We start from the raw sequence: 21,041 nt of genomic DNA, 5'->3' as shown, positions 1-21,041 counted from the left end.
GGTCAATGACTTCTTTATACCTTTAGCTGAGCAGTCTAGATAATCAATCAGCCAATAGCATCGCATTACCTGGTTGACACTTGATGATCATGTCATATTCTTGGATTCTTAATAGCATTCGTTGAAGTTGGGGCGGTGCTGCTGTTAAGTTCTTGAGGCAAATCATTCCCAAAGGTTTGTAGTCACTTTCAACTTCAAATGAACAAACGTAGATCTATGTTCGAAAGTGTTCAGAGCCAAAAACGACAGCCGGAGCTTTTATTTAATATTTGTGTTGGCCTGTCAGTTTTTTTTTTCTACTTTTTTATCTGGCACATCTTAACCCAGTGATTCTTACACCCACATGCTGAGTAAGTGCTGCCTCGAGTGGGGCAATTCTCACATTAATGATGAAGCCCACATATACCACAAACGTCTGTGCTCTCATATCTGTGCTTTATTGCGTTTATTTGGTTGTCACCCATTTCTTGTAGTTTACACAATTTTTTCATGAAGTCGATTGAAGCCTCATAGCTTCTACACATATTTAGCTTTTCTAGCACGGGTGTGGCCTCGTTTTTGCTTAGTAATTGCTTTTGCAATTCCCGAAAATTTAGTTCCAACAATTATTCGATTAAACACATGTTCTTCCAGCTCATTCATCCTTGAACTTGCATTTGTGTGCTTGAAGCCTGCACCTCATGAGGAAATCATCAATATTTTCTGTTTTATTTTGAGAGTAATTTTATAAGAAGAAATGTGCAATCCAAAAATTGACTGATCTAGAAATTTCTCCCAAATTATAGCAGGATTGCGTCTGTCGACCTCATTTCTGAATGACCAAGAATTATATCACCTTAGCACTTTTTTCCCCTGACAATAAAAGAATGTGATTCACTTGTTTGTCCTCTGCAATGTGTTTTACGGAAAAATACAACTCACATTGTTGCTGAAAAAATTTGAAGGATTCCACCAAATTCGAAGTTTCCCAGCACATATGTGGTTCATTAATATGAGTCAACATTATTCTTGTTATTATTGACAATAATATAAAGGGGTGGAAGAGAAAATATTAGACACTCACAGTTCACGGGTGTAAATCCAAGATGGCATCTTTATAGCCACACGTGGCCAAACTTCTTGTTGACCTGTACAATTGAAATGTTGCTGGACTCTGTAAAGATTCTCCTTTTTTTCTCTTTTTTTTTTAAGTTTTAATTTTTTTATAGCTGAATTTTACCGCTGCCACCATGTTGTACTTTTTTGTGTGATTTTTGTTAGTACAAGTAAGTAAGGAGAAAAAATAATGAGACATTATTAAGCTATGAAAGCCATTATACTATGTTACTAGCGGGGGTACCCGGCGTTGCCCGAGTGTTTGTTTCCGGGACGGGGGGGGGAGTTTTAAAAAATGTTATGGTAGGTAAGTAGGAAGGATCAAACCCGGAGTCATGAGTAAAAGTAGGAAAATAAAGTGTGAAAAAAAAAAAAAAAAAAAAACATCTGCAACGTTAACAGTTCTGCCACCAAGAAAAGTCCATTCCAGTTGTTTAGGAAAAAAAATAAAAAATAAAAAAAAAACGATTACGGTAGGTCGGCGCGAACGTGAAAATATAATGTGAATTGTCCAGCACGCTAACCACTACGCCACAGAGCACTGCAGCTTAGTTTAGTGATTTTAAATAACTTCACATGAAAGAACTACGAAGCCAAACCGGTTTTCTCTTCTCAACTGTTCCTTGTGAACGATCCCCAAACGGTGTTAAGTGGTGGCAGGGGGTGGAGGAATTTATTAGAGAGAAAATATTTTACCACTTCCATTGATCTTAACCGATTTTGGCCGTGACTTCTCAGCAGAAAAAGTGTAGAAATCTAAGATTATCGAGCAATTTGAGAAATAATAAGCCTATAACACACCTCAGATATTGTTCTGCCGTTTGTGCATATTATATTTGCATGAAATATCTTGATTTTTAATCCTATTAAGGTCAAAATCAGACAGGAAAAAATGAGTTCATTTTATTTATATAGAGATAAAGAGATGCAACTTGTATAGATAAAACAACAAAACAAGATAAGATAATCTATATCATGACATTATCACTAGAGATATAATCAAGCCAAACCCTTTTGGTCATGGCAGCATGAAGGTTTGAGAATGGTTTTGTGCAAAACAGTAATAATCGTAATAAGTAATAGAATAGTGTAGTTCATTATCAAAATATTTTAGAAAAAATATAATAATTTGGGTAGAAAATTTTGAACTTTTCTTTCAACAAAAATGATCCTGAATACATTGCAAAATCTGCTGAAAATAATTTAAATATGTAAAAATGGCTAAGTCAGTTCAGAGATTTAAACCCAATCAAGAATTTGTGATATTCCAAAATTCCAATCCAAGATTAGAATACAATTATTTTTTTATAATGACTTGAATTAAAGATTAGAATAAAATTATTTTTTATAATGACTTGAATCAAAGATTAGAATAAAATTATTTTTTTATAATGACTGGAATTAAAGATTAGAAGAAAATTATTTTTTATAATGACTTGAATTAAAGATTAGAATAAAATTACTTTTTTATAATGACTAGAATTAAGGATTAGAATAAAATTATTTTTTTATAATGACTTGAATTAAGGATTAGAATAAAATTATTTTTTTATAATGACTTGAATGAAAGATTAGAATAAAATTATTTTTTATAATGACTTGAATTAAAGATTAGAACAAAATTATTTTTTATAATGACTTGAATTAAAGATTAGAATAAAATTATTTTTTATAATGACTTGAGTTAAAGATTAGAATAAAATAATTTTTTTATAATGACAAGAATTAAGAATTAGAATAAAATTATTTTTGTATAATGACTTGAGTTAAAGATTAGAATAAAATTATTTTCTTAAAATGACTTGAATTAAGGATTAGAATAAAATTATTTTGTATAATGACTTGAATTAAAGATTAGAATAAAATTATTTTCTTATAATGACTTGAATTAAAGATTAGAATAAAATTATTTTTTTATAATGACTCGAAATAAAGATTAGAATAAAATTATTTTTTTATAATGAATTGAATTAAGGATTAGAATAAAAGTATTTTTTATAATGACTTGAATTAAAGATTAGAATAAATTATTTTTTATAATGACTTGAATTAAAGATTAGAATTAAGGATTAGAATAAAATTATTTTTTTATAATGACTAGAATTAAAGATTAGAATAAAATTATTTTTATAATGACTAGAATTAAAGATTAGAATAAAATTATTTTTTTATAATGACTTGAATCAAAGATTAGAATAAAATTATTTTTTTATAATGATTTGTATTAAGGATTAGAATAAAATTATTTTTTATAATGACTTGAATTAAAGACTAGAATAAAATTATTTTTATAATGACTAGAATTAAAGATTAGAATAAAATTATTTTTATAATGACTTGAATTAAGGATTAGAATAAAATTATTTTTTATAATGACTTGAATTGATGATTAGAATTAAAGTTTTTTATAATGATTTTAATTAGAGATTAGAATACAACAATTTTTTTATAATGACTTGAATTAAAGATTAGAATAAAATTATTTTTTATAATGACTAGAATTAAAGATTAGAAGAAAATTATTTTTTATACTTACTTGAATTTAAAGATTAGAATAAAATTATTTTTTTATAATGACTTGAATTAAAGATTAGAATAAAATTATTTTTTATAATGATTTGAATCAAGGATTAGAATAAAATTATTTTTTTTTATAATGACTTGAATTAAAGATTAGAATAAAATTATATTTTTATAATTACTTGAATTAAGGATTAGAATAAAATCAGTTTTATAATGATTTGAATTAAAGATTATAATAAAATAATTTTTTATATAGTGACCTGAATTAAAGATTAGAATAAAATTATTTTTTATAATGACTTGAATTAAGGAATAGAATAAAATTATTTTATTATAATGACTTGAATTTAAGACTAGATTAAATTATTTTTTAATGACTTGAATCAAGAATTAGAATAAAATTATTTATTATAATGACTTGACGTAAAGATTAGAATAAAATTATTTTTATAATGATTTGAATTAAAGATTAGAATAAAATTATTTTTATAATGACTAGAATTAAAGATTAGAATAAAATTATTTTTTTATAATGACTTGAATTAAAGATTACAATAAAATTATTTTTTTATAATGATTTGTATTAAGGATCAGAATAAAATTATTTTTTATAATGACTAGAATTAAGGATTAGAATAAAATTATTTTTTATAATGACTAGAATTAAGGATTAGAATAAAATTATTTTTATAATGACTTGAATTAAAGATTAGAATTAAGGATTAGATTACAATTATTTTTTATAATGACTTGAATTAAAGATTAGAATAAAATTATTTTTTTATAATGACTTGAATTAAAGATTAGAATAAAATTATTTTTTTATAATGACTTGAATTAAAGATTAGAATAATTATTTTTTTATAATGACTTGAATTAAGGAATAGAATAAAATTATTTTATTATAATGACTTGAATTTAAGACTAGAATAAATTTAAGATTAGAATAAAATTATTTTTATAATGACTTGAATCAAGGATTAGAATAAAATTATTTTTTATAATGACTTGAATACAAGATTAGAATAACATTATTTTTTATAATAACTTGAATCAGGGTTAGAATAAAATTATTTTTTTATAATGACTTGAATTGACGATTAGAATTAAAGTTTTTTATAATGATTTTTATTAGAGATTAGAATAAAATAATATTTTTATAATGACTTGAATTAAAGATTAGAATAAAATTATTTTTTATAATGACTAGAATTAAAGATTAGAAGAAAATTATTTTTTATAATGATTTGAATTAAGGACTAGAAGAAAATTATTTTTTTTTATAATGACTTGAATTAAAGATTAGAATAAAATTATATTTTTATAATTACTTGAATTAAGGATTAGAATAAAATTATTTTTATAATGACTTGAATTAAAGATTATAAAAAACTTATTTTTTTATATAGTGACCTGAATTAAAGATTAGAATAAAATTATTTTTTTATAATGACTTGAATTAAGGAATAGAATAACATTATTTTATTAGAATGACTTGAATTTAAGACTAGAATAAATTCTTTTTTTATGACTTGAATCAAGAATTAGAATAAAATTATTTATTATAATGACTTGACATAAACATAAGAAAAAAATTATTTTTTTATAATGACTTGAATTAAAGATTAGAATAAAATTATTTTTTATAATGAATTGACTTAAGGATTACAATAAAAGTATTTTTTATAATGACTTGAATTAAAGATTAGAAACAAATTATTTTTATAATGACTAGAATTAAAGATTAGAATAAAATTATTTTTTTATAATTACTTTAATTAAAGCTTACAATAAAATTATTTTTTATAATGATTTGTATTAAGGATTAGAATAAAATTATTTTTTATAATGACTGGAATTAAAGATTAGAATAAAATTATTTTTATAATGACTAGAATTAAAGATTAGAATAAAATTATTTTTTATAATGACTTGAATTAAGGATTAGAATAAAATTATTTTTTATAATGACTAGAATTAAGGATTAGAATAAAATTATTTTTATAATGACTTGAATTAAAGATTAAAATTAAGGATTAGAATAAAATTATTTTTTATAATGACTTGAATTAAAGATTAGAATAAAATTATTTTTTATAATGACTTGAATTAAAGATTAGAATAAAATTATTTTCTTATAATGACTTGAATCAAGGATTACAATAAAATTATTTTTATAATGACTTGAATTAAAGATTAGCATAAAATTATTTTTTTATAATGACTTAAATGAAAGATTAGTACAAAATTATTTTTTTATAATGACTTGAATTAAAGATTAGAATAAAATTATTTTTTTATAATGACTAGAATGAAAGATTAGAATAAAATTATTTTTATAATGACTTGAATTAAAGATTAGAATAAAATTATTTTTTATAATAATTTGAATTAAAGATTAGAATAAAATTATTTTTATAATGACTAGAATTAAAGATTAGTATAAAATTATTTTTTTATAATGACTTAAATTAAAGATTAGAATAAAATTATTTTTTATAATGACTTGAATTAAAGATTAGAATAAAATTATTTTGTATAAGGACTTCAATCAAGGATTACAATAAAATTATTTTTATAATGACTTGAATTAAAGATTAGCATAAAATTATTTTTTTATAATGACTTGAATGAAAGATTAGAATAAAATTATTTTTTATAATGACTTGAATTAAAGATTAGAATAAAATTATTTTTTTATAATGACTAGAATGAAAGATTAGAATAAAATTATTTTTATAATGACTTGAATTAAAGATTAGAATAAAATAATTTTTTATAATAATTTGAACTAAAGATTAGAATAAAATTATTTTTATAATGACTAGAATTAAAGATTAGTATAAAATTATTTTTTTATAATGACTTTAATTAAAGATTAGAATAAAATTATTTTGTATAAGGACTTTAATCAAGGATTACAATAAAATTATTTTTATAATGACTTGAATTAAAGATTAGCATAAAATTATTTTTTTATAATGACTTGAATGAAAGATTAGTACAAAATTATTTTTTATAATGACTTGAATTGATGATTAGCATTAAAGTTTTTTATAATGATTTTAATTAGAGATTAGAATAAAATTATTTGTTTATAATGACTTGAATTAAAGATTAGAATACAATTATTTTTTATAATGACTAGAAATAAAGATTAGAATAAAATTATTTTTATAATGATTTGAATACAGGATTAGAATAAAATTATTTTTTTTTTATAATGACTTGAATTAAAGATTAGAATAAAATTATATTTTTATAATTACTTTAATTTAGGATTAGAATAAAATTATTTTTATAATGACTTAAATTAAAGATTATAATAAAATAATTTTTTTATATAGTGACCTGAATTAAAGATTAGAATTAAATTATTTGTTATAATGACTTGAATTAAAGATTAAAATAACATTATTTTTTATAATAACTTGAATTAAGGATTAGAATAAATTTATTTTTTATAATGACTTGACTTGATGATTAGAATTAAAGTTTTTTATAATGGTTTTTATTAGAGATTAGAATAAAATTATTTTTTATAATGACTTGAATTTAAAGATTAGAATAAAATTATTTGTTTATAATGACTTGAATTATAGATTAGAATAAAATTATTTTTTATAATGATTTGAATTAAGGAATAGAATAAAATTATTCTATTATAATGACTTGAATTTAAGACTAGAATAAATTATTATTTTATAATGACTTGAATCAAGAATTAGAATAAAATTATTTATTATAATGACTTGACATAAAGATAAGAATAAAATTATTTTTTTATAATGACTTGAATTAAGGATTAGAATAAAAGTATTTTTTATAATGACTTGAATTAAAGATTAGAATTAAGGATTAGAATAAAATTATTTTTCATAATGAATTGAATTAAGGATTAGAATAAAATTATTTTTTATAATGACTTGAATTAAAGATTAGAATAAAATTATTTTTTTATAATGACTAGAATGAAAGATTAGATTAAAATTATTTTTATAATTACTTGAATTAAAGATTAGAATAAAATAATTTTTTATAATAATTTGAATTAAAGATTAGAATAAAATTATTTTTATAATGACTAGAATTAAAGATTAGTATAAAATATTTTTTTATAATGACTTGAATTTAAAGATTAGAATAAAATTATTTTTTTATAATGATTTGTATTAAGGATTAGAATAAAATTATTTTTTATAATGACTTGAATAAAAGATTAGAATAAAATTATTTTTATAATGACTAGAATTAAAGATTAGAATAAAATTATTTTTTATAATGACTTGAATTAAGGATTAGAATAAAATTGTTTTTTTATAATGACTTGAATTAAAAATTAGAATAAAATTATTTTGTATAATGACTTGAATCAAGGATTAGAATAAAATTATTTTTATAATGACTTGAATTGAAGATTAGAATAAAATTATTTTTTTATAATGACTTGAATGAAAGATTAGAATAAAATTATTTTTTTATAATAACTTGAATTAAAGATTAGAATAAAATTATTTTTATAATGACTTGAATTAAGGATTAGAATAAAATTATTTTTTATAATGACTTGAATTAAAGATAAATATAACATTATTTTTTATAATAATTTGAATTAAGGATTAGAATACATTTATTTTTATAATGACTCGAATTGATGATTAGAATTAAAGTTTTTTATAATGGTTTTTATTAGAGATTAGAATAAAATTATTTTTTATAACGACATGAATTTAAAGGTTAGAATAAAATTATTTGTTTATAATGACTTGAATTATAGATTAGAATAAAATTATTTTTTATAATGATTTGAATAAGGGATTAGAATAAAATTATTTTTTTTTATAATAACTTGAATTAAAGATTAGAATAAAATTATATTTTTATAATTACTTGAATTAAGGATTAGACTAAAATTATTTTTATAATGACTTGAATTAAAGATTAGAATAAAAATTTTTTTTATATAGTGACCTGAATTAAAGATTAGAATAAAATTATTTTTTTATAATGACTTGAATTAAGGAATAGAATAAAATTATTTTATTATAATGACTTGAATTGAAGACTAGAATACATTATTTTTTTAATGACTTGAATCAAGAATTCGAATAAAATTATTTATTATAATGACTTGACGTAAAGATAAGAATGAAATTATTTTTTTATAATGACTTGAATTAAGGATTAGAACAAAATTATTTTTTATAATGACTTGAATTAAAGATTAGAATAAAATTATTTTTTATAATGACTTGAATTAAAGATTAGAATAAAATTATTTTTTTATAATGACTTGAATTAAAGATTAGAAGAAAATTATTTTTATAATGACTAGAATTAACGATTAGAATAAAATTATTTTTTATAATGACTTGAATTAAGGATTTGTAAAAAAAATTGTTTTCATAATGACTCGAATTAAGGATTACAATAAAATTATTTTTTTATAATGACTAGAATTAAGGATTAGAATAAAATTATTTTTTCATAATGACTTGAATAAAGGATTAGAATAAAATTATTTTTTTATAATGACTAGAATTAAGGATTAGAATAAATTTATGTTTTATAAAGACTTGAATTAAAGATTAGAATTAAGGATTAGAATAAAATTATTTTGTATAATGACTTGAATTAAAGATTAGAATAAAATTATTTTTTTATAATGACTTGAATTAAAGATTAGAAAAAAATTATTTTTTTATAATGATTTGAATTAAAGATTAGAATAAAATTATTTTTGTATAATGACTAGAATTAAGGATTAGAATAAAATTATTTTTTTATAATGACTTGAATTAAAGATTAGAATAAAAAAATTTTTTATGATGATTTGAATTAAGGATTAGAATAAAATTATTTTTTTAATGACTTAAATTAAATATTAGAATAAAGGATTAGAATAAAATTATATTTTATAATGACTTGAATTAAAGATTAGAATAAAATTATTTTTTTATAATGACTATAATTAAAGATTAGAATAAAATTATTTTTTTATAATGACTTGAATTAAAGATTAGAATAAAATTATTTTTTATAATGACTTGAATTAAGGATTAGAATAAAATTATTTTTTATAGTGACTTGAATTAAAGATTAGAATAAAATTATTTTTATAATGACTAGAATTAAAGATTAGAATAAAATTATTTTCATAATGACTTGAATTAAGGATTAGAATAAAATTATTTTCATAATGACTTGAATTAAAGATTAGAATAAAATCATATTTTTATTATGACTCGAATTAAAGATTAGAATAAAATTAGTTTTTTATAATGAATAGAATTAGGAATTAAAATAAAATTATTTTTTCATAATGACTTGCATTAAAGATTAGAAGAAAATTATTTCTATAATGACTTGAATTAAAGATTAGAATTAAGGATTAGAACAAAATTATTTTTTATAATGACTTTAATAGAAGGTTAGAATAAAATTATTTTTTATAATGACTTGAATTAAAGATTAGAATAAAGGATTAGAATAAAATTATTTCTCATAATGACTTGAATTAAAGATTAGAATAAAATTATTTTTTAATAATGATTTGAATTAAGGATAAGAATAAATTTATTTTTTTATAATGACTTGAATTAAAGATTACAATAAAATTATTTTTATAATGACTAGAATTAAAGATTAGAATAAAATTATTTTTATAATGACTTGAATTAAAGATTAGAATAAAATTATTTTCATAATGACTTGAATTAAAGATTAGAAGAAACTTATTTTTTATAATGACTTGAATTTAAAGATTAGAATAAAATTATTTTTTTATAATGACTAGAATTAAGGATTAGAATAAAATTATTTGTTTATAATGATTTAAATTAAGGATTAGAATAAAATTATTTTTTATAATGACTTGAATTGATGATTAGAATTAAAGTTTTTTAAAATGATTTTAATTACAGATTAGAAAAAAATTCTTTTTTTATAATGACTTGAATTAAAGATTAAAATAAAATTATTTTTTTATAATGACTTGAATTAAAGATTAGAATAAAATTATATTTTTATAATGACCTGAATTTCACATTAGAATAAAAAAATTTTTATAATGACTAGAATTACGATTAGAATAAAATTATTTTTTATAATGACTTGAATATAAGATTAGAATAACATTATTTTTTATAAAAACTTGAATTAAGGATTAGAATAAAATTATTTTTTATAGTGACTTGACTTGATGATTAGAATTAAAGTTTTTTATAATGATTTTAATTAGAGATCAGAATAAAATTATTTGTTTGAATTAAAGATCAGAATAAAATTATTTTTTATAATGACTAGAAATAAAGATTAGAAGAAAATTATTTTTATAATGACTTGAATTAAAGATTATAAAAAATAATTTTTTCATATAGTGACCTGAATAAAAGATTAGAATAAAATTATTTTTTTATAATGACTTGAATTAAGGAATAGAATAAAATTATTTTATTATAATAACTTGAATTAAAGACTAGAATAATTTATTATTTTTTAATGACTTGAATCAAGAATTAGAATAAAATTATTTATTATAATGACTTGACATAAAGATAAGAATAAAATTTCTTTTTTATAATGACTTGACTTAAGGATTAGAATAAAAGTATTTTTTATAATGACTTGAATTAAAGATTAGAATTAAAGATTAGAATAAAATTATTTTTTATAATGAATTGAATTAAGGATTAGAAGAAAATTATTTTTTATAATGACTTTTATTAAAGATTAGAATAAAATTATTTTTTTATAATGACTAGAATTAAAGATTAGAATAAAATTATTTTTATAATGACTTGAATTAAAGATTAGAAAAAAATTAGTTTTTTATAATGATTTGAATTAAAGATTAGAATAAAATTATTTTTATAATGACTAGAATTACAGATTAGTATAAAATTATTTTTTTATAATAACTTGAATAAAAGATTAGAATAAAATTATTTTTTTATAATGATTTGTATTAAGGATTAGAATAAAATTATTTTTTATAATGACTTGAATTAAAGATTAGAATAAAATTATTTTTATAATGACTTGAATTTAAAGATTAGAATAAAATTATTTTTTTATAATGACTTGAATTAAAGATTAGAATAAAATAATTTTTTTGTAATGACTTCAATGAAGGATTAAAATAAAATTATTTTCATGATGACTTGAATTAAAGATTAGAAGAAAATTATTGTTTATAATGATTTGAATTAAGGATTAGAATAAAATTATTTTTTATAATGACTTGAATAAAAGATTAGAATAAAATTATTTTTATAATGACTAGAATTAAAGATTAGAATAAAATTATTTTTTATAATGACTTGAATTAAGGATTTGAAAAAAATTGTTTTCATAATGACTCGAATTAAATATTACAATACAATTATTTTTTTATAATGACTAGAATTAAGGATTAGAATAAAATTATTTTTTCATAATGACTTGAATAAAGGATTAGAATAAAATTATTTTTTTATAATGACTAGAATTAAGGATTAGAATAAATTTATATTTTATAAAGACTTTAATTAAAGATTAGAATTAAGGATTAGAATAAAATTATTTTGTATAATGACTTGAATTAAAGATTAGAATAAAATTATTTTTTATGATGACTAGAATTAAAGATTAGAATAAAATTACTTTTGTATAATGACTAGAATTAAGGATTAGAATAAAATTATTTTTTTATAATGACTTGAATTAAAGATTAGAACACAAATTTTTTTTATGATGATTTTAATTAAGGATTAGAATAAAATTATTTTTTATAATGACTTGAATTACATATTAGAATTAAGGATTAGAATAAAATTATTTTTTATATTGACTTGAATTAAAGATCAGAATAAAATTATTTTTTTATAATGACTAGAATTAAAGATTAGAATAAAATTATTTTTTTATAATGACTTGAATTAAAGATTAGAATAAAATTATTTTTATAATGACTAGAATTAAAGATTAGAATAAAATTATGTTTATAATGACTTGAATTAAGGATTAGAATAAAATTATTTTCATAATGACTTGAATTAAAGATTAGAATAAAATTATTTTTTTATAATGAATAGAATGAGGAATTAGAATAAAATTATTTTTTCATAATGACTTGCATTAAAGATTAGAATAAAATTATTTCTATAATGACTTCAATTAAAGATTAGAATATTGGATCAGAATAAAATTATTTTTTATAATGACTTGAATTAAAGATTAGAATTAAGGATTAGAACAAAATTATTTTTTATAATGACTTGAAATAAAGATTAGAATAAAATTATTTTTTATAATGACTTGAATTAAAGATTAGAATAAAGGATTAGAATAAAATTATTTCTCATAATGACTTGAATTAAAGATTAGAATAAAATTATTTTTTAATAATGATTTGAATTAAGGATAAGAATAAATTTATTTTTTATAATGACTAGAATTAAAGATTAGAATAAAATTATTTTTTATAATGACTTGAATAAGGATTAGAATAAAATTATTTTCATAATGACTTGAATTAAAGATTAGAAGAAACTTATTTTTTATAATGACTTGAATTTAAAGATTAGAATAAAATTATTTTTTTATAATGACTTGAATTAAAGATTAGAATAAAATCATTCGTTTGTAATGACTTGAATTAAGGATTAGAACAAAATTATTTTCATAATGACTTGAATTATTTTTTTTAATGATTTGAATTAAGGATTAGAATAAAATTATTTTTTATAATGACTTGAATTAAAAGATTAGAATAAAATTATTTTTATAATGACTAGAATTAAAGATTAGAATGAAATTATTTTTTATAATGACTTGAATTAAGGATTTGAAAAAAATTGTTTTTATAATGACTCGAATTAAAGATTACAATACAATTATTTTTTTATAATGACTAGAATTAAGGATTAGAATAAAATTATTTTTTCATAATGACTTGAATAAAGGATTAGAATAAAATTATTTTGTTATAATGACTAGAATTAAGGATTAGAATAAATTTATGTTTTATAAAGACTTGAATTAAAGATTAGAATCAAGGATTAGAATAAAATTATTTTGTATAATGACTTGAATTAAAGATTAGAATAAAATTATTTTTTATGATGACTAGAATTAAAGATTAGAATAAAATTACTTTTGTATAATGACTAGAATTAAGGATTAGAATAAAATTATTTTTTTATAATGACTTGAATTAAAGATTAGAATACAAATTTTTTTTATGATGATTTTAATTAAGGATTAGAATAAAATTATTTTTTATAATGACTTGAATTACATATTAGAATTAAGGATTAGAATAAAATTATTTTTTATAATGACTTGAATTAAAGATCAGAATAAAATTATTTTTTTATAATGACTATAATTAAAGATTAGAATAAAATTATTTTTTTATAATGACTTGAATTAAAGATTAGAATAAAATTATTTTTATAATGACTAGAATTAAAGATTAGAATAAAATTATGTTTATAATGACTTGAATTAAGGATTAGAATAAAATTATTTTCATAATGACTTGAATTAAAGATTAGAATAAAATTATTTTTTTATAATGAATAGAATTAGGAATTAGAATAAAATTATTTTTTCATAATGACTTGCATTAAAGATTAGAATAAAATTATTTCTATAATGACTTCAATTAAAAATTAGAATATAGGATCAGAATAAAATTATTTTTTATAATGACTTGAATTAAAGATTAGAATTAAGGATTAGAACAAAATTATTTTTTATAATGACTTGAAATAAAGATTAGAATAAAATTATTTTTTATAATGACTTGAATTAAAGATTAGAATAAAGGATTAGAATAAAATTATTTCTCATAATGACTTGAATTAAAGATTAGAATAAAATTATTTTTTAATAATGATTTGAATTAAGGATAAGAATAAATTTTTTTTTTATAATGACTAGAATTAAAGATTAGAATAAAATTATTTTTTATAATGACTTGAATAAGGATTAGAATAAAATTATTTTCATAATGACTTGAATTAAAGATTAGAAGAAACTTATTTTTTATAATGACTTGAATTTAAAGATTAGAATAAAATTATTTTTTTATAATGACTTGAATTAAAGATTAGAATAAAATCATTCGTTTGTAATGACTTGAATTAAGGATTAGAACAAAATTATTTTCATAATGACTTGAATTAAAGATTAGAAGAAAATTATTTTTTTTAATGATTTGAATTAAGGATTAGAATAAAATTATTTTTTATAATGACTTGAATTAAAAGATTAGAATAAAATTATTTTTATAATGACTAGAATTAAAGATTAGAATGAAATTATTTTTTATAATGACTTGAATTAAGGATTTGAAAAAAATTGTTTTCATAATGACTCGAATTAAAGATTACAATACAATTATTTTTTTATAATGACTAGAATTAAGGATTAGAATAAAATTATTTTTTCATAATGACTTGAATAAAGGATTAGAATAAAATTATTTTGTTATAATGACTAGAATTAAGGATTAGAATAAATTTATGTTTTATAAAGACTTGAATTAAAGATTAGAATCAAGGATTAGAATAAAATTATTTTGTATAATGACTTGAATTAAAGATTAGAATAAAATTATGTTTTAAAATGACTAGAATTAAAGATTAGAATAAAATTATTTTTTTATAATGATTTGAATTAAAGATTAGAATAAAATTATTTTTGTATAATGACTAGAATTAAGGATTAGAATAAAATTATTTTTTTATAATGACTTGAATTAAAGATTAGAATAAAAAAAATTTTTATGATGATTTGAATAAAGGATTAGAAACAAATTATTTTTTATAATGACTTGAATTAAATATTAGAATTAAGGATTAGAAGAAAATTATTTTTTATAATGACTTGAATTAAAGATTAGAATAAAATTATTTTTTTATAATGACTAGAATTAAAGATTAGAATAAAATTATTTTTTTATAATGACTTGAATTAAAGATTAGAATAAAATTATTTTTTAATATTATTTGCATTAAGGATTAGAATAAAATTATTTTTTATAATGACTTGAATTAAAGATTAGAATAAAATAATTTTTATAATGACTAGAATTAAAGATTAGAATAAAATTATTTTTATAATGACTTGAATTAAGGATTAGAATAAAATTATTTTCATAATGACTTGAATTAAAGATTAGAATAAAATCATATTTTTATTATGACTCGAATTAAAGATTAGAATAAAATTATTTTTTTATAATGAATAGAATTAGGAATAAGAATAAAATTATTTTTTCATAATGACTTGCATTAAAGATTAGAATAAAATTATTTCTATAATGACTTGAATTAAAGATTAGAATATAGGATCAGAATAAAATTATTTTTTATAATGACTTGAATTAAAGATTAGAATTAAGGATTAGAACAAAATTATTTTTTATAATGACTTGAAATAAAGATTAGAATAAAATTATTTTTTATAATGACTTGAATTAAAGATTAGAATAAAGGATTAGAATAAAATTATTTCTCATAATGACTTGAATTAAAGATTAGAATAAAATTATTTTTTAATAATGATTTGAATTAAGGATAAGAATAAATTTATTTTTTATAATGACTAAAATTAAAGATTAGAATAAAATTATTTTTTATAATGACTTGAATTAAGGATTAGAATAAAATTATTTTCATAATGACTTGAATTAAAGATTAGAAGAAAATTATTTTTTATAATGACTTGAATTTAAAGATTAGAATAAAATTATTTTTTTATAATGACTTGAATTAAAGATTAGAATAAAATCATTTGTTTGTAATGACTTGAATTAAGGATTAGAACAAAATTATTTTCATGATGACTTGAATTAAAGATTAGAAGAAAATTATTTTTTTTAATGATTTGAATTAAGGATTAGAATAAAATTATTTTTTATAATGACTTGAATTAAAGATTAGAATAAAATTATTTTTATAATGACTAGAATTAAAGATTAGAAGAAAATTATTTTTTATAATGACTTGAATTAAGGATTTGAAAAAAATTGTTTTCATAATGACTCGAATTAAAGATTACAATACAATTATTTTTTTATAATGACTAGAATTAAGGATTAGAATAAAATTATTTTTTCATAATGACTTGAATAAAGGATTAGAATAAAATTATTTTTTTATAATGACTAGAATTAAGGATTAGAATAAATTTATGTTTTATAAAGACTTGAATTAAAGATTAGAATTAAGGATTAGAATAAACTTATTTTGTATAATGACTTGAATTAAAGATTAGAATAAAATTATTTTTTTATAATGACTAGAATTAAAGATTAGAATAAAATTATTTTTTTATAATGATTTGAATTAAAGATTAGAATAAAATTATTTTTGTATAATGACTTGAATTAAAGATTAGAATAAAAATAATTTTTATGATGGTTTGAATTAAGGATTAGAATAAAATTATTTTTTATAATGACTTGAATTAAATATTAGAATTAAGGATTAGAATAAAATTATTTTTTATAATGATTTGAATTAAAGATTAAAATAAAATTATTTTTTTAAAATGACTAGAATTAAAGATTAGAATAAAATTATTCTTTTATAATGACTTGAATTAAAGATTAGAATAAAATTATTTTTTTATATTATTTGAATTAAGGATTAGAATAAAATTATTTTTTATAATGACTTGAATTAAAGATTAGAATAAAATTATTTTTATAATGACTAGAATTAAAGATTAGAATAAAATTATTTTTATAATGACTGTAATTAAGGATTAGAATAATATTATTTTCATAATGACTTGAATTAAAGATTAGAATAAAATCATATTTTTATTATGACTCGAATTAAAGATTAGAATAAAATTATTTTTTTATAATGAATAGAATTAGGAATTAGAATAAAATTATTTTTTCATAATGACTTGCATTAAAGATTAGAAGAAAATTATTTCTATAATGACTTGAATTAAAGATTAGAATTAAGGATTAGAACATAATTATTTTTTATAATGACTTTAATTAAAGATTAGAATAAAATTATTTTTTATAATGACTTGATTTTAAGATTAGAATAAAGGATTAGAATAAAATTATTTCTCATAATGACTTGAATTAAAGATTAGAATAAAATTATTTTTTAATAATGATTTGAATTAAGGATAAGAATAAAATTATTTTTTTGTAATAACTTGAATTAAAGATTAGAATAAAATTATTTTTATAATGACTTGAATTAAGGATTAGAATAAAATTATTTTTTTATAATGACTTGAATTAAAGATTAAAATAACAATTTTTTTTATAATAACTTGAATTAAGGATTAGAATAAATTTATTTTTTATAATGACTCGAATTGATGATTAGAATTAAAGTTTTTTATAATGGTTTTTATTAGAGATTAGAATAAAATTATTTTTTATAACGACATGAATTTAAAGATTAGAATAAAATTATTTGTTTATAATGACTTGAATTATAGATTAGAATAAAATTATTTTTTATAATGATTTGAATAAGGGATTAGAATAAAATTATTTTTTTTTATAATAACTTGAATTAAAGATTAGAATAAAATTATATTTTTATAATTACTTGAATTAAGGATTAGACAAAAATTATTTTTATAATGACTTGAATTAAAGATTAGAATAAAAAAAAATTTTATATAGTGACCTGAATTAAAGATTAGAATAAAATTATTTTTTTATAATGACTTGAATTAAGGAATAGAATAAAATTATTTTATTATAATGACTTGAATTGAAGACTAAAATACATTATTTTTTTAATGACTTGAATCAAGAATTCGAATAAAATTATTTATTATAATTACTTGACGTAAAGATAAGAATGAAATTATTTTTTTATAATGACTTGAATTAAGGATTAGAACAAAATTATTTTTTATAATGACTTGAATTAAAGATTAGAATAAAATTATTTTTTATAATGACTTGAATTAAAGATTAGAATAAAATTTTTTTTTTATAATGACTTGAATTAAAGATTAGAATAAAATTATTTTTATAATGACTAGAATTAATGATTAGAATAAAATTATTTTTTATAATGACTTGAATTAAGGATTAGAATAAAATTATTTTCATGATGACTTGAATTAAAGATTAGAAGAAAATTATTTTTTATAATGATTTGAATTAAGGATTAGAATAAAATTATTTTTTATAATGACTTGAATTAAAGATTAGAATAAAATTATATTTATAATGACTAGAATTAAAGATTAGAATAAAATTATTTTTTATAATGACTTGAATTAAGGATTTGTAAAAAAAATTGTTTTCATAATGACTCGAATTAAAGATTACAATAAAATTATTTTTTTATAATGACTAGAATTAAGGATTAGAATAAAATTATTTTTTCATAATGACTTGAATAAAGGATTAGAATAATATTATTTTTTTATAATGACTAGAATTAAGGATTAGAATAAATTTATGTTTTATAAAGACTTGAATTAAAGATTAGAATTAAGGATTAGAATAAAATTATTTTGTATAATGACTTGAATTAAAGATTAGAATAAAATTATTTTTTTATAATGACTAGAATTAAAGATTAGAATAAAATTATTTTTTTATAATGATTTGAATTAAAGATTAGAATAAAATTATTTTTGTATAATGACTAGAATTAAGGATTAGAATAAAATAATTTTTTTATAATGACTTGAATTAAAGATTAGAATTAAAAAAATTTTTATGATGATTTGAATTAAGGATTAGAATAAAATTATTTTTTATAATGACTTGAATTAAATATTAGAATAAAGGATTAGAATAAAATTATATTTTATAATGACTTGAATTAAAGATTAGAATAAAATTATTTTTTTATAATGACTATAATTAAAGATTAGAATAAAATTATTTTTTTATAATGACTTGAATCAAAGATTAGAATAAAATTATTTCTTTATAATGACTTGAATTAAGGATTAGAATAAAATTATTTTTTATAGTGACTTGAATTAAAGATTAGAATAAAATTATTTTTATAATGACTAGAATTAAAGATTAGAATAAAATTATTTTTATAATGACTTGAATTAAGGATTAGAATAAAATTATTTTTATAATGACTTGAATTTAAAGATTAGAATAAAATTATTTTTTTATAATGACTTGAATTAAAGATTAGAATTAAATAATTTTTTTGTAATGACTTCAATGAAGGATTAGAATAAAATTATTTTCATGATGACTTGAATTAAAGATTAGAAGAAAATTATTGTTTATAATGATTTGAATTAAGGATTAGAATAAAATTATTTTTTATAATGACTTGAATTAAAGATTAGAATAAAATTATTTTTATAATGACTAGAATTAAAGATTAGAATAAAATTATTTTTTATAATGACTTGAATTAAGGATTTGAAAAAAATTGTTTTCATAATGACTCGAATTAAAGATTACAATACAATTATTTTTTTATAATGACTAGAATTAAGGATTAGAATAAAATTATTTTTTCATAATGACTTGAATAAAGGATTAGAATAAAATTATTTTTTTATAATGACTAGAATTAAGGATTAGAATAAATTTATATTTTATAAAGACTTGAATTAAAGATTAGAATAAAATTATTTTTTATGATGACTAGAATTAAAGATTAGAATAAAATTACTTTTGTATAATGACTAGAATTAAGGATTAGAATAAAATTATTTTTTTATAATGACTAGAATTAAAGATTAGAATAAAATTATTTTTTTATAATGATTTGAATTAAAGATTAGAATAAAATTATTTTTGTATAATGACTTGAATTAAAGATTAGAATAAAAAAAATTTTTATGATGGTTTGAATTAAGGATTAGAATAAAATTATTTTTTATAATGACTTGAATTAAATATTAGAATTAAGGATTAGAATAAAATTATTCTTTTATAATGACTTGAATTAAAGATTAGAATAAAATTATTTTTTTATATTATTTGAATTAAGGATTAGAATAAAATTATTTTTTATAATGACTTGAATTAAAGATTAGAATAAAATTATTTTTATAATGACTAGAATTAAAGATTAGAATAAAATTATTTTTATAATGACTGTAATTAAGGATTAGAATAATATTATTTTCATAATGACTTGAATTAAAGATTAGAATAAAATCATATTTTTATTATGACTCGAATTAAAGATTAGAATAAAATTATTTTTTTATAATGAATAGAATTAGGAATTAGAATAAAATTATTTTTTCATAATGACTTGCATTAAAGATTAGAAGAAAATTATTTCTATAATGACTTGAATTAAAGATTAGAATTAAGGATTAGAACATAATTATTTTTTATAATGACTTTAATTAAAGATTAGAATAAAATTATTTTTTATAATGACTTGATTTTAAGATTAGAATAAAGGATAAGAATAAAATTATTTCTCATAATGACTTGA

General features: G+C 17.0%; 1 protein-coding gene across 7 annotated transcripts in view; it reads right to left on the bottom strand.

Annotated features, from left to right (window-relative positions):
- LOC145284719 (alanyl-tRNA editing protein Aarsd1-B-like) overlaps positions 1 to 21,041 on the bottom strand; it is a 405,535-nt gene that overhangs the window by 16,095 nt on the left and 368,399 nt on the right. The window lies entirely within an intron of this gene.

This window comes from Euprymna scolopes, chromosome 9 (assembly GCF_053919585.1).
Source record: "Euprymna scolopes isolate OS-2025 chromosome 9, ASM5391958v1, whole genome shotgun sequence".
In the NCBI taxonomy this organism is placed as follows: Eukaryota; Metazoa; Mollusca; class Cephalopoda; order Sepiida; family Sepiolidae; genus Euprymna; species Euprymna scolopes.
This window is presented reverse-complemented; position numbering and strand designations above follow the sequence as displayed.